Source organism: Chelonia mydas, chromosome 1 (genome assembly GCF_015237465.2).
Source record: "Chelonia mydas isolate rCheMyd1 chromosome 1, rCheMyd1.pri.v2, whole genome shotgun sequence".
NCBI lineage: Eukaryota > Metazoa > Chordata > Testudines > Cheloniidae > Chelonia > Chelonia mydas.
Window position 1 is genome coordinate 204,921,562 of NC_057849.1, and position 13,499 is coordinate 204,935,060.

The 13,499-nt window shown below is 44.0% G+C and overlaps 1 protein-coding gene and 1 long non-coding RNA gene across 3 annotated transcripts in view; both read right to left on the reverse strand.

Annotated features, from left to right (window-relative positions):
- MAN1A2 (mannosidase alpha class 1A member 2) overlaps positions 1 to 13,499 on the reverse strand; it is a 306,596-nt gene that overhangs the window by 264,118 nt on the left and 28,979 nt on the right. The gene's annotated exons all lie outside the window — the stretch shown is intronic.
- Positions 8,940 to 12,077, reverse strand: LOC122465078. Its single transcript, XR_006289693.1, has 2 exons — positions 10,903 to 12,077; positions 8,940 to 9,597 (listed from the first exon to the last, which is right to left on the reverse strand). It is a non-coding gene; the product is annotated as an uncharacterized LOC122465078 (long non-coding RNA).

Consider the following 13,499-nt stretch of genomic DNA (forward strand, 5'->3'; position numbering starts at 1 on the left):
GGACAAGGAGTAATGGTCTCAAGTTGCAGTGGGGGAGGTTTAGGTTGGATATTAGGAAAAACTTTTTCACTAGGAGGGTGGTGAAACACTGGAATGCGTTACCTAGGGAGGTGGTAGAATCTCCTTCCTTGGAAGTTTTTAAGGTCAGGCTTGACAAAGCCCTGGCTGGGATGATTTGATTGGGGATTGGTCCTGCTTTGAGCAGGGGGTTGGACTAGATGACCTCCTGAGGTCCCTTCCAACCCTGATATTCTATGATTCTATGCCACAAAGTCATGGAACTGCAGAGCATCCTCACAAGGAGAGGAGGTGTAAGACATACCCATATGGTTGTCACGTGACAAGTCCAGATCAAGGACTGTGTCTAGTGTCTCCTGTTCAAAAAGAGGACCCATTTCCTCCTCCATTTTTTCTAAAAGTGGTGTCCAGTACCACTATCTGCACTAACAGATCCGGAGGAACGAATGATAAGCCACTGGATCCTTACTAGATGAAACTTCACCTTTCCATCCATGAGGAGGATAATCAAAAAACTGTTCTGGTGGAAACCAATAGGACCATGAAGACCACGTCTGCCAGTCTCTCCAGTAGCTGGGATTGGAAATGTACCCATGCGAGGAGGGGCAAAAGGGCAGGATGGCATAAAATGGGACAAAGCAGGTCTCCTGATTCTTCCTCTATCCTCTTGTAAGGACAAACCAAACCTCTTATCTGGTATGGATCTCAATGCAGATATCAACAGAGCCAGAGGATGGAGAGAAACAAAGGGTGAGAAAGATCTGCCCAGACATCCTGTAAGAGTCTTGCGAGGACGCAGAGAAATGTCTGGAAACAAGCTAACAATCTTCTCTACTTTCCTCCTTTTCTTGGGTTACAATTACATAAATCACAAAGACTGTCTCTTCCCCATTGCCAAGTTTCTGTTGGTCAGTTCCAAGGACCTCAGGTTAAGGAATTTCAACATCAGCCACTACACCATTATCGGATCTGATGATGGCCACAGAACCAGAGCAGTGGACTGGCCCAGCACCACAGACCAGGAAACTACCTTATTTAGAGAAACACTTCAGCTGGCACTACGAAAGCTGGTTTGCTGTCCTCGACAAACACTCAAAAATGTTTACTTTGCACTCTCAGATTGCTTAGGAGCTACTGCAGAAAAATAAGGTGGTAATCTTTTTCTATAACCTCTGCTCTTTTTCCTCAGTAGGTCCTGTTGGCGAGGCATGAAAGTAGGGTAGGGGTGTGGTTGCTGAGGATGGAACTGCTGACAAAACCAGTACTAATAAGCTCAATAAATCCCTCACCACAGCATAAGCTTCCGGAGTTCACAGCCCTGGGATGGCCACTTGCTAGTGGGACAACACAAACAGCCCTACTGTGTTTGATGGTGCTACTTCAGGGGCTGGTCTCAATGGTACCTGAGCTGGCACCAGAGTTGACAGTCCCACCCAAGTAGATGACTGTCTCATAGAGTGCCCCAACTTCAAGTACACTCTATTTCCTTTGTCCACATGCTTACTGGACTTTGGTGCCAGGGATATCTCTCTCCTGGATGCTGAGTACTTCAAGAAAAACTTGCTGTGTGTCTTCCTCGGTACCAAGGAAGGAGACTGGTGCAAAGATTCAGCCAGCAAAGGAGTAGTGCTACAGATTGCAGCCGATATTCTCAGCAGCCATTCAGAGCAGGAAGGCTCTGAGGGACTCCATCAGTAAACATTTAAATCTGGATGCCCTAATCTTTTGTGGTCCTTGCTTTAAAGTTCTAAAATTTAGACACTGATCCTGGATGTGTGACTCCCTGAAATACTTTAGGCAACTGAGTGCAGATCACTTGCTGGCATTAGCTTTTTGCAGGAATGACAGGGCTTGAAGCACGGTGACGAAAGTATGCCTTGGTACCAGAATGCAACAAGGGGAATCAGAGTATGTAACAATCTACAAAGCAAACTTAATACTAAAAACTACCTAACACTAAAACTATGGCTAACCAAGTACTAACTAGGTACAAAATAGACAAATTGGGAAAACTTGCAAAGGCAAGACAAGACATTCCAACAACTGTCACAGGAGACTAGAAGGAACTGAGGGGCGTCAGGGGTGGCTCTGCCCTTTATACCATCAGGCAGCAGCGCAAGGTAACACAGGGCACATGCACCACCCTGACAGCTACCACTGAGGGAAAGATCTCTGACAACTGCACTGGTGCACACACACCCGAAGTGGAATGGACATGTGCAATCACACGAAGGAGAAAAAATAAGAAACAAAGTTTATCAAAACATGTTTCGCATTTAAAACTAAAAAAGGAAAGTAGTATCTGTAGTTGTGAATTGAACTGTTTCTGATCACCATGTCCTTCAACATTTTAGAACTAGTAAATTTCATACTCAGACACATAGTTTCTATTCATAGACTGGAAGAAAAAGAAAACAAGCCTTCTGCTTTTTCAACATCCAGTTGGTTTCTTAAGTTTGAATGAAGTAGATATTTAACTGAACTAGTTGAACAAACTGAGATGAAAAAAATATTCTGTCTGCCCCTGTAAAAAGTTATTACTGTCAAAAGCTGGTTGAGCACTTCTACAAACTCTGGCTGCAGATGCTTAGCCAATGACAAATTCTGAACTGGTGAAACTTTCTCTAAAACTTGGCAAATGTACTGCTTTTGCATTTAACTTTAATTATTTTTACAATTATAATAAAGTTAGGCCTTAACATAGGTTGACAATTTCAAATTTAAAGTATTTAATTAAACAAAAAATTGGATTTTTTTTTAAAACCATTGATTTTACCCATGACTGATTTCCTTCAAATAGTTTGCAGTGCATAATATTAATGCTTCTTCCATGTGTAGCACTTATCCGCAATTCTCAAAGCACTTCCAGAAAGGATTATACATTTACTTGGTGGTACTCTGTGGACTTTAAAAATTGTATTAGTTATTAATAGGGCCCTACCAAATTCACGGTCCATTTTGGTCAATTTCATGGTCATAGGATTTTAAAAATTGTAAATTTCATTATTTCTGCTATTTAAATCTCAAGCTGTTGTAATTGTAGGAGTCCTGACCCCAAAAGGAGCTGTGGGAAGGGGTCACAAGGTTATTGTAGGGGGGTTGCAGTACTGCTACCCTTACTTCTGCGCTGCTGCAGGCAGCGGCACTGCCTTCAGAGCTGGGCAGCTGGAGAGAGGCAGCTGCTGGCCGGGAGCCCAGCTCTGAAAGCAGCAGTGCAAAAAGTAAGGGTGACAGTACTGTGACGCCCCCTAAAATAACCTTGCGACCCTCCTGCAACTCCCTTTTGATTCAGGACCCTCAATTTGAGAAACGCTGGTCTCCCCCCTGAAATCTGTATAGTGTAGGACAAAAGCACTCAAAAGACCAGATTTCATGGGAGGAGACCAGATTTCACGGTCCGTGATGCATTTTTCATGACTGTGAATTTGGCAGGGCCCTAGTTATTATTAAGATTGAAGTATTTAAAATAAAAACAATAGGGCAGAAATAAGGGAACAGAAAGTAGCAGGTAGGGGAAAGAATAAACATGGGCAAGAGGGTGGGGAGAAAGAAGAACAGAGACAGGCTGAAGGAATAAGAAATAGAGGTGGGGTGTATAAAAAGGAGAGAAAGGGGAAGATTAAGAAGAGAATGACAGAGGGAGGTGGTGGTGGAAAAGAAGGGCTGAAGATTGGTAAGAAGGTTCTAATAAACATCCAACCAATCAACAGGAAGTCTAGTCCATTTTGAAGAGAGATTCTTCTGATTCCAGTATCACAGGGGTAGCCGTGTTTGTCTGTATTCACAAAAACGAGGATTTATTTGGGCATAAGCGTTCGTGGGTAAAAAAACCACTTCTTCAGATGTGGTTTTTCATCTAAGGAAGTGCTTTTTTACCCATGAAAGCTTATGCCCAAATAAATCTGTTAGCCTTTAAGGTGTCACCGAACTCCTCGTTGTTTTTCTGATTCCAGGGAGCCTCCAGGGGCAACTTTACTTTGCTTTCCAAAATTGCAAAGGCCAATTACAATTCCAGTCACTAAACTATGAATCTCTCTTGAATGCTCTAGTAACAAACACTGCTTTGTCAAAAGTAACGAAAAAAATCTCTATTGCTACATACATTTGCCATATGCCAAGATGTTCAAAATTCAGTCAGTGGCCACCCTCAACTTTAATAAAGGGTGCACCCCAAAGCTATTAGACATTCTTGCATGCTATGCTCCCTTCTGATCTAAAAAGCCTTCCATTTTGCTGGAGATGGAACACTACATCATTGGTTCTCTAGCCTCCATAAGCAGCACTGTTGCGTTGGGGCACAGTCCTTCATGATACTGATAACTTTTTCCTTGATCCAATAAAGCTCTTCAGCATGTGCTTACAAGTAAATAACCCCACTGAAGTCAATGGGACTGCTCATGTACTTAATTACATGCTTACGTTCTTTACTGGATTGACGACAGAGTGTTCATCACCATGAAGGATCATGCTTTTAAAGATGAGTATGGATTCAAGTCTACTCCTCCTCTTCAAAAACTGCTAAAACACAAAATCCATGCAAGGGGAAAAAAGTGAAAAAGTGGCCAGTGAACCAGAATTTTAGGGTCTCTCTCTCTCAAAGGAATATGCTTGCTAACAAAAATTTCTTTGGTGCAATAAGGGTGTGGCGTATTTGAGAAAGAATCTGTTGTGAAGTCTGGAATGCTGCCACATTTTCCACGATGCTACATAAAGTTGATCTTATATAAACTTTCTTTAAAGATTTTGTCGTGCTGTACAAAGCCATTTATATTGCTTTAATCTGTGCAAAATGAATATTATGTATGCTATCCATTTTCCACAATGAAGCAGAACCCTGCTTTGAAGAGCTACCCTTTTCTGTAAAAAATTACAATGCATCCAATGAAGTGAGCTGTAGCTCATGAAAGCTTATGCTCAAATAAATTTGTTAGTCTCTAAGGTGCCACAAGTACTCCTTTTCTTTTTGCAGATACAGACTAACATGGCTGCTACTCTGAATTCTATAACTACAAAGTAGGCTTCCTAAAAAGAATTACATAAAAAGGTAAATATTATTTAATTTGCTCAAATATTTGAAACGTGGAAAATGCCAGATTTACAGTTGCCCATGCAGCCTTAATTCTTCCCCCTTAGGCATCCATCCTGTGCACTGAATGAAGCCGGGGTCCTGTGGCAAAAATAGTATGTGATCATGTAATTAAAGATTGTGCTATAATGCATACACTCAAGAGAGTAAAATTAAGGTTGCACAGGCAACCAGAAAGCTACATTTTCTAACTTTCAAGTGCTTGATTTTGCAACCTAAATAATGTTCTTTTAAACACTGGAATTTTTTAGAATAATTTCCTAGTAAGTATGGGTTATATTTTTATAAAGCAAGTTAAAACAAATTCTATTATATGCAAATGTAACAACCCCTCCATTATGCATCCTCTTCTGAGTATGAACCCTGAATCTTCAGCATTGCAAAACAGACTGCTGCTACCTTGAGCTACAGGACTAAGTAAATCAGCTGGCAGCAGGGGAGGCTATTAGACCTGAAGGGGGAATGAAACATTTGCTCCAGATCCTAAGCATGGAAGATGATCTGATGGGGGGGAACCCAGCCCAGCTCTCTCCCTTTCCCCATCCATTCCAGAAATTGTTGGGCCAGCTTCTGCTCCACATGGTGCCTCTAGAAGGGACGAGATGAGCTGCTGGGACCATGTACTGGGTCCTGAGGGTGGTTGGGAGTGAGCTTGACCCATCCCGCATCCTTCCCAGGAACTGGAACTGGAAGAGCTCATGTGGCAGGCCTGGGGCATGGTAGGAAAGAGACAGGTCACACAGGCCAGGAAGACTGGGGAGAAGAGTGGCCCAGCTCCCTCCTCTTTCTCCACCTGACCCATATGGTGTCCTTAGGAGTGGGCATGAGACACTGGGGCCATTTTCCCCATCAACAGATGTACTAGAAGTTTCCAGGTTTGCCCAGTAGTGTGTGCTACTGCTGCTGCTGCTGCAGGGGTGGATGCATCATCCAGCCTTAAAATGTTCATGTGTAGTTATTCTGGCATGCTGCCAAAAATTTTCTGAACACCTTGTTCAAGAAAAATGTGATTACTTCTTAGAGGCAAGGTCTCAAGAATCTTCTGTAATGAAAAGTGTTAGGCAAATTAATGGCACTTCTACACTTTAAACTCGTTACAGGTTTTGTATATCCATATTAAATGAGCAGTGCACACCCCCATGTATTGTTATCCCAAGATTAAGGTGGTTTTGCCTTGTATCATTGCTACTACAGGCTCCTGGGCTAGGCTATGCTAAGGGTGAAGAGAGGCAGCGGCAAACCAAGACCAAAAGGTTCATTTTAAGTTTTTAGAACCTTATAAGGGAGACCCCAAAAAATATAGCTATATATAAACATAACAGAATATTACCAAATACTTACTGAGTATAATAAACTTTAAATTACCAATACATTAACCTTTGTGAGCTTGTATATGCCACTCTTCCTTATTTTGTGAAGTTAATACCACATGTATTGTTATGAACAAGAACTAAAGAAACTATTCAACAGTAAATTGTGTCACTTCAGAGACTCAACTTTTCCTCTACTTGGCTATAAGACGGGCTCCACTCTTGCTCTCCTATCTTTCGCTTCTCTTCAGCTCGTAGCGCTCCTTAGATTCAGTGAGCCTGTGGCTGTACCTCTTTGCAGAGTTTATCCATAAGGGGGGTTTCAGTGGTCCTCACTTGGCCATTAGGCATCTTTGAATACTATTCCTTCAATACATGTTCAGTTATTCTCTCAGTTCATCTACTTTTTTCAGGATTTATTTTCATCTAACACAGACTTTCGATCAATTCCTTTTTCACCAATTATATTTCCTGTGTATTTGAATTTAAATCAGAATTACTGTATACATATTAGTGTATGTGCAGTGCAACAAAGCTTTGTTTATGACAGATGTAGGGGTTTCAGTATACTTTGTTGTGATTTGAAGTCATATATGTATGGATTTTATTCCAGCACTTGTGGAAATGCAGTGGAAATGGATATTTTCATGAGTTGTTCCAGACACAAAGTCAAGACTAGAGAGAGACACAGAACGTATTTTTATAAAGAATACACTAACTTCCTCTCCTTCCAACATCATCTGAGCTCCTCCCCCAGCTTCACCTACCCTCCCACTGGCTGTTCCCTTCCCAGGCCAGCATTCTGTGCTGCTGCACCATAGCTTCAGGCCCCCTAATAGCACCTGAGTAACTCAAAACTGCAGCAGGTACTAGTTCTGGAGCAAGGGTTACTACACTACCATACAGCAAAATGTTTTAAAATCAGCACTCACACATTCTGGTCAAACATTTCATAGTGCATTGCTCCACCACTGTGCTATTTGCATTCTGGGATTTTTTGTGCTGTGTATTGAGGGATACTTACCCAAAGGCAATAGAATTCTAAGGCTTGGGATCAAATTAACTAATTCCCATTATTGCTTCTTTCATCCCATCATCCATCTGGATTCAGTAATCTAGCAGCATTTTCAAAGCACCATCAGGCAGCATGGAGGAAGCACTGGTGAGTACTCCCAGTGATGAATGTAAAGAGGTTGCTAAAAGAATATCTAAATTAATTAAGGACCAGGTTGATAACAGCTCTTGAAGAGGCAGCAGTTGAAATAAAGCAGACACATTTTAATCTTTTCCTGGGGAAGCTTCTCTCAATTGAGAGCTGCTTTTGAGCCTGGTCAAGAAGCACTGACTTGTGGGACAGGATAGCGCTGGCATGACCAGCAGTGGTGGCAGATCATCAGGATACTGAAAGCCACTTTTCTAGAAATATGTGAAAAGCTTGTGCTGCAGCAGCAAAACATTGACATGAGAACTGCTCTCAGTGTGAGTAAGTGCAGGGCCATCACCATCTTGCAGTTTGCCACCTCCAACTGCTGCCAGTTGGTAGCTAACCAATTTGGTGGCAGTAGATCAACTGTCAAGCAACTGATGGAGCTATGCACTGCAATTAGGAAGGTGCTTCTCCTCCTTTCTCAGTCCTGACAGTGGGCAATGTATAGGAACTTATTAATGGGTTTCCATGGGTGGGGTTCCCAAATTGCACTGGGGCCACTAATGAACCCACATGCCTTTTCCTTGCACCTCCTGCCTCCAACCCCCACCTCAGGATTCATGGTGCTGCAAGGCCTGGACAGTTAACCCATCTTAAAACAGGGTGGTCTGTAAAGGTCTCTGGTGCCAAGATCTACAGAAAACAATGTAGAGTTTCCAAAATGAGAAATGGAACATTTGCTCCCCTTGTGTCGACAGACATCAATGGCCCTGCCACTCCTCCAGCCATTCCGGAAGACCCGGTTTATCCTCTGCTTTGCTATGAAGCCTGTTTATTGGGCAACTATGCTCTGAGCAGCTGTAGAATGACCATGGAATGTTCATTTGGGAAACTGAAAAGTAGATGGAGGAGTCTAATTTTAGACTGGAGGCTGATAAGAGATATCTGCCTCTTATGATACCTACTTGCTGTGTTCTGAACAAACGTTATGAAAGCAAGGTAAAGAGCCTTGCAGATGGGTGGGCTAAGGATGTTTGGAAATTTGCTTAATATTTTAAACAGCCAGAGAAGATGCCTCTATCCCATGCTGCAACTACACAAGGTCAGAGTCAGGGATGCACATTACATGCATTTTTTTTGAGACTAGTGGGCCACTTGCGATCAATGTCTGTGCATTTGAATAAGGCATAAAATCAGGATTACTGTATACATATTAGTGTATATGCAGTGCAACAAAACTTTGTTTATGCCCAGTGTGGGGGGTTCCAGTATACATTGTGGTTATTTTAATTCATGTATGTATGGATTTCAGTATAGCTCCTGTGAAAGTGCAGTGGAAATGGGTATTTTCATGAGTTGTTCCAGACAAAGTCATGACTGTAAAGACATACAATATATTTTTATTAAGAATACACAAATATAAACAGTTTGAATAATAAAAATAGCCTTCACCATACAAAATGTGCAATTAGAGAACAACCATCTTAAAAGGGTTGCATGCAATCAAGTTTCTGACCCACGGTCATAAATGACCGTACCTAGACTACCAAAAGCTGTTCTCTGCCCCTTGGGATGTGGGATGGTGGTAGAACAGCATCTCCCTTGTGGGTCAGGGAGTTAAGGGATCACCCATTGTCCACTATTTTCTTTGCTGTGGCACAGAATGCCTACAAAAGAATCTGTTTCACTGTTGTAGCAGTGAATAGTATGCCCCAGAAAGCAGACACTTCAGAGATAGAGGGCTACTGGGGGATGTATAAGTTGTGACATGATCCTTGATCATAAAATTAACATATTTTCCAGGCGGCTGTTTGCCTCTCCATCAGCCCCAGCAACTGTACTCATGAGGACCTGGCCTTTTCTCTCTCCTCTTTGTCATGCTTCAGGAACCCTTTGCTCCACTCCATCTTTTTATCCCTATCTTGGAATGTGCCTATGAGTTCTTTGAATATGTCATCCCTTGAGCTCCTCCTCTTCCGCCTATATAGGCTGGACAGCCATGGACCTGATGTTCCAGCCATGTCCTTGTTCAGCTACTATGGGGAAATTAAAAAGAAAAAGGACGACTAATTATTGTCAAAATTGAAGTCTCCATGACTGTGATAAAATGCTTCTTCCTCAATTTTGGAATTCCCACAGTCTCTTCCTAGTCTTGGGTAAGATTGGAAATAGTAAGACATTTTCACAATCTTTCCTGCTGGAGCTGGACCACTGGGCCTGTGCTGTGAGTGAGGTGGGCGGGGGGTTGTTTTTATGCCAATGGACAGAAAGGGGTAATTAATACAAGGTGGGCTGTTAGTATCAAGGGTAGGGACTATTTAAAGACGGGGCTGTAGAAGACAGGATATTAATTATTGTAATTCTGTAGGTGGAATGGGGATTGATGGGTGGAATGGCCTGCAGATGCAGGCTATTAACACCTAGCTCTTACATAGCACTTTTCACCAGCAGATCAATGTAACCGCATGTGCACTTCTACAGGCTGTTCTTTGGAGGACACTACCCTGTTGCATATCCCCAAAAGGCAGAGAAGGAGTCTGTTCAAAAAGGCAACAGGCAAACTGGGAATATATGCCATGCTGCTTTCTGTCATGGTGGCATCCCCAGAACTGGTGCAGGAGTGAAAGGGAAACAAGCTATATGGGCCTTGCAGAGAGCTGCCTTGCCATGTAATCTTTGTGCCCAGTTAGACCACTACTTTTGACTTCAGTTCTTTTTTTAACATATGCAAATCTACATAAGTGCACTGCAAAATTAATATAATTCTTTACTAGCTCAAAGGGGGTTGATATTCTTAAAGTGCCTGACAACTTCCTTTTGGAAAATATCTTTTCCAATGTAACTCATAACATCTCACACTGATTTTTAGCTAAGGGCACTATTGAACCCATCAACCAGATGAATCCTTCTTGCGGTCTTTTCTATATCTTCCCTTATAATAAAAGGGCCTTTACTTAAAACGACCAGATCCTACAGCTATTTGGTGGTGCCATCATGACAGGGACCACATATGAGAGGGTATGTATGGATTTTATTATAGCACACTGGAGAGAGGATGTGGAGCAGAACACAGCAAGCTTAAGTGGTAGTTGTGTGTTTGCACTCAGCTAGGGGAAAAAAAAGTTGCAGACTTTGTACTCTCTCCAGTGCGAATACCATTCTGAGCAGTCGTTGCAGAGGGCAGAGGGGCAGTGTTAAAGCCTAGGAAGCAGAGACAGCCTATATTAAATCCAGGAGGTGAAGAGAAGGTGGATCAACACGGCAGTGCCCTGCCTGAACCCAGAACCAAGTTGTTCAAATCCCCCATACAATTGTATTATAATGTATCTTGCAATACTTACTGGAAGTGGTCCCCTCCCCACTTTGAGTCTCTGCCTGTGATCCAGTTGGTTCCTCTGGCTGTGAGTCAGCCAGCTCCTGGGTCTCTGAGATTGTGTATCATAATTCACCAGGTGGATCAGATCAGAGATTTTATTTATCACCGTCCTCCTCTTGGTCTGGTCAACATCAGTGGGGATGTAACTGGTGGTGTCCACAAAAGCCAGTAGTTCAAGTAGGGGGATCTCTTGCAAATACACAGTCCTGCTCATTTTGAAGCTGCGAGCAATCCCAGAAGTCCTATTGCCCTTCACACTTTTGTAACCCAGCTGGATCTCCTTTCCCTCACTGGCTTGGGTTCCCCTTGTATCCCCTTTATTTGTTCAGAAAGCCACTTGTATGTTTGTGCATTATGTTAGCTAGGATTCAGATGGGCCTGTGCATGCTCCTCTCCCACACAGGATAATGAAGTTCAGGACCTCAGTATGAGTTCACACAGAAGCACGAGAAATCACTGCTCAAATAATCAGACTATGTCACAGGTTTGTGAACTCAACTAACAGCTGGAATCACAAAAGCAGAACCTGGCTGTGTACCAGCATTTCTGGTCAAGATGACCCTGGAGCAGCAGAAGGCATACACATGAAAAGACAGGATGGCGCAGATAGCCAGTAAAGCAGTGTGGGACACCAGCAGAAGGACTTGGCAGATGTGCATCAGTTGTTTTGTCATGAGGATCTAGCCACATCTACTTTGCTGCAGGTAAACTCATCCCACATCCCTAAAAGCCTGATTTCAAAATGAGTTTAATGGCATGCATTAAAAAGCCAGGTGATTCACAACAAATAAATCTGTGGATGCAAGAAACTAACATGAAATAACTCAAGTTGACTTGCAATAAATGCAAATATGAACAAGCCTTAAACAAAAGGTGTGCTACCAGTCCCTATATTATAAGCCACATTATGGAAAGGTCATCTGTCTCTGTTGTGTTCACAGCCGAGGCTATAATAGGCCATGCAGGTCAACACCGCTCTAGTATCCCTCTTACCACTAAGCAGTCTAGTTCGCAGCAGATGGCATGGAGGACGGATATTGGAATCCAAATAGGGACAACTAGAGTTGCTAACTGTCTAATCACAGAAACCCAAACACCCTTGCCCTGCCCCTTCTCCAAGACCCTGCCCCACTCACTCCATCCCCTCTCCCTCCACTGCTCGCTCTCCCCCACCCTCACTCACTTTCACCGGGCTGGGGCAGGGGGTTGGGGTGCGGGCTCTGAGCCTGGGGCAGGGGGTTGGGGTGCAGCAGGGGGTGAGGGGCCAAGCTCCGGGAGGGAGTTTGGGTGCTGGAGGGAGCTTAGGGCTGGGGCAGGAGGTTGGGGTGTGGGGTTCAGGTTCCGGCTGGGTGGCGTTTATCTCCCTGCCTTCCCTGGCCCTGCGTGGCTCCCAGAAGCACCCGGCATGTCCCTGTGGCTCCTAGGGGGGGCTCCCACAGGGCTCCGCGCACTGTTTGTCTGCAGGCCCCTCCCCCGCAGCTCCCATTGGCTGCAGTTCCAGGGATGTGCCAACCGCTTCTGAGAGCGCGCAGGGCCAGGGAACCTGCCTTAGCCCCACTGCGCCACTGGACTTTTAGAGGCCTAAAATCACCCAGTTTGGTTTCAGTAGCCTCCAAGAGATAGAGCCCGATTCCAGGAAACTCCCGGCAAAACCAGGAGGATTGGCAACCCTAGGGACCACACATCTCAAAAAACCTCCAGTTACAGCTAAGTAACCTCCTCCTCTTCTTCAAGTGATGGTCTCCAAGAAGATTCCAAACATGGGCGTATAGCGAGCACTGACCAGTGTAGAGGTGGGTGCAAGGAAGTGCAGTCTGTAATATAGCACAGCCTACGGTCACATATGCAGCCACCGCTGGGGCGATGGCATAGTGAGTCATGAAGGTGTGAACGGAGCACCATGTTCCTGAGCGACAGATGTCCTGCCACAGTATGGCCACGAGGTAGGCCGATGTGGCCATGCTCACTCACACAGAGTGCGCCATGACTCCAGCAGCAGGAGGTACATTGCACTGGTAACATTCATGGATGCATCCGGAGACCCACTTGGAAAGGTCTTTTCCCTTGCGAAGAATCTCCTAGCATCGATCAACAACAGCGATATAGAGTCTCAGTGATACCCAAAAGGCTCAGGTGCACTGGAGGCAGAAAGCCAGTGTACGCTGGAAGTCAAGGGAATATAGTGCTCTGTCCAAGTGAGAGGCATGGGGTTTGGGACAGAAGGTCAGGAGGTGAATTGCACTGATTTAGGTGGAATTCCAAAACCTTCAGTACAAATTTTGGATGCAGCCGCAAAGAAACTTTCTCCTTGTGGAAGACAGTGTAAGGAGGGTCAGCCATGAGGACTGTCAGATCGCTGACCCATTGTGCCAAGGTAATGGCTACCAAGAAGACTATTTTCATGGAGAGTGGAGAGAGAACGCACATGGGGCAAAGGGTTCAAAGGGTGTTTTTGTGAGGGCGGAAAGAACATGGTTAAGGTCAAACACAGGATCATATTACGCAGATCTTTGAGCAAGCATATGGTGGTGGAGTATGGGTAGAAGTGCCATCCACCGGGGG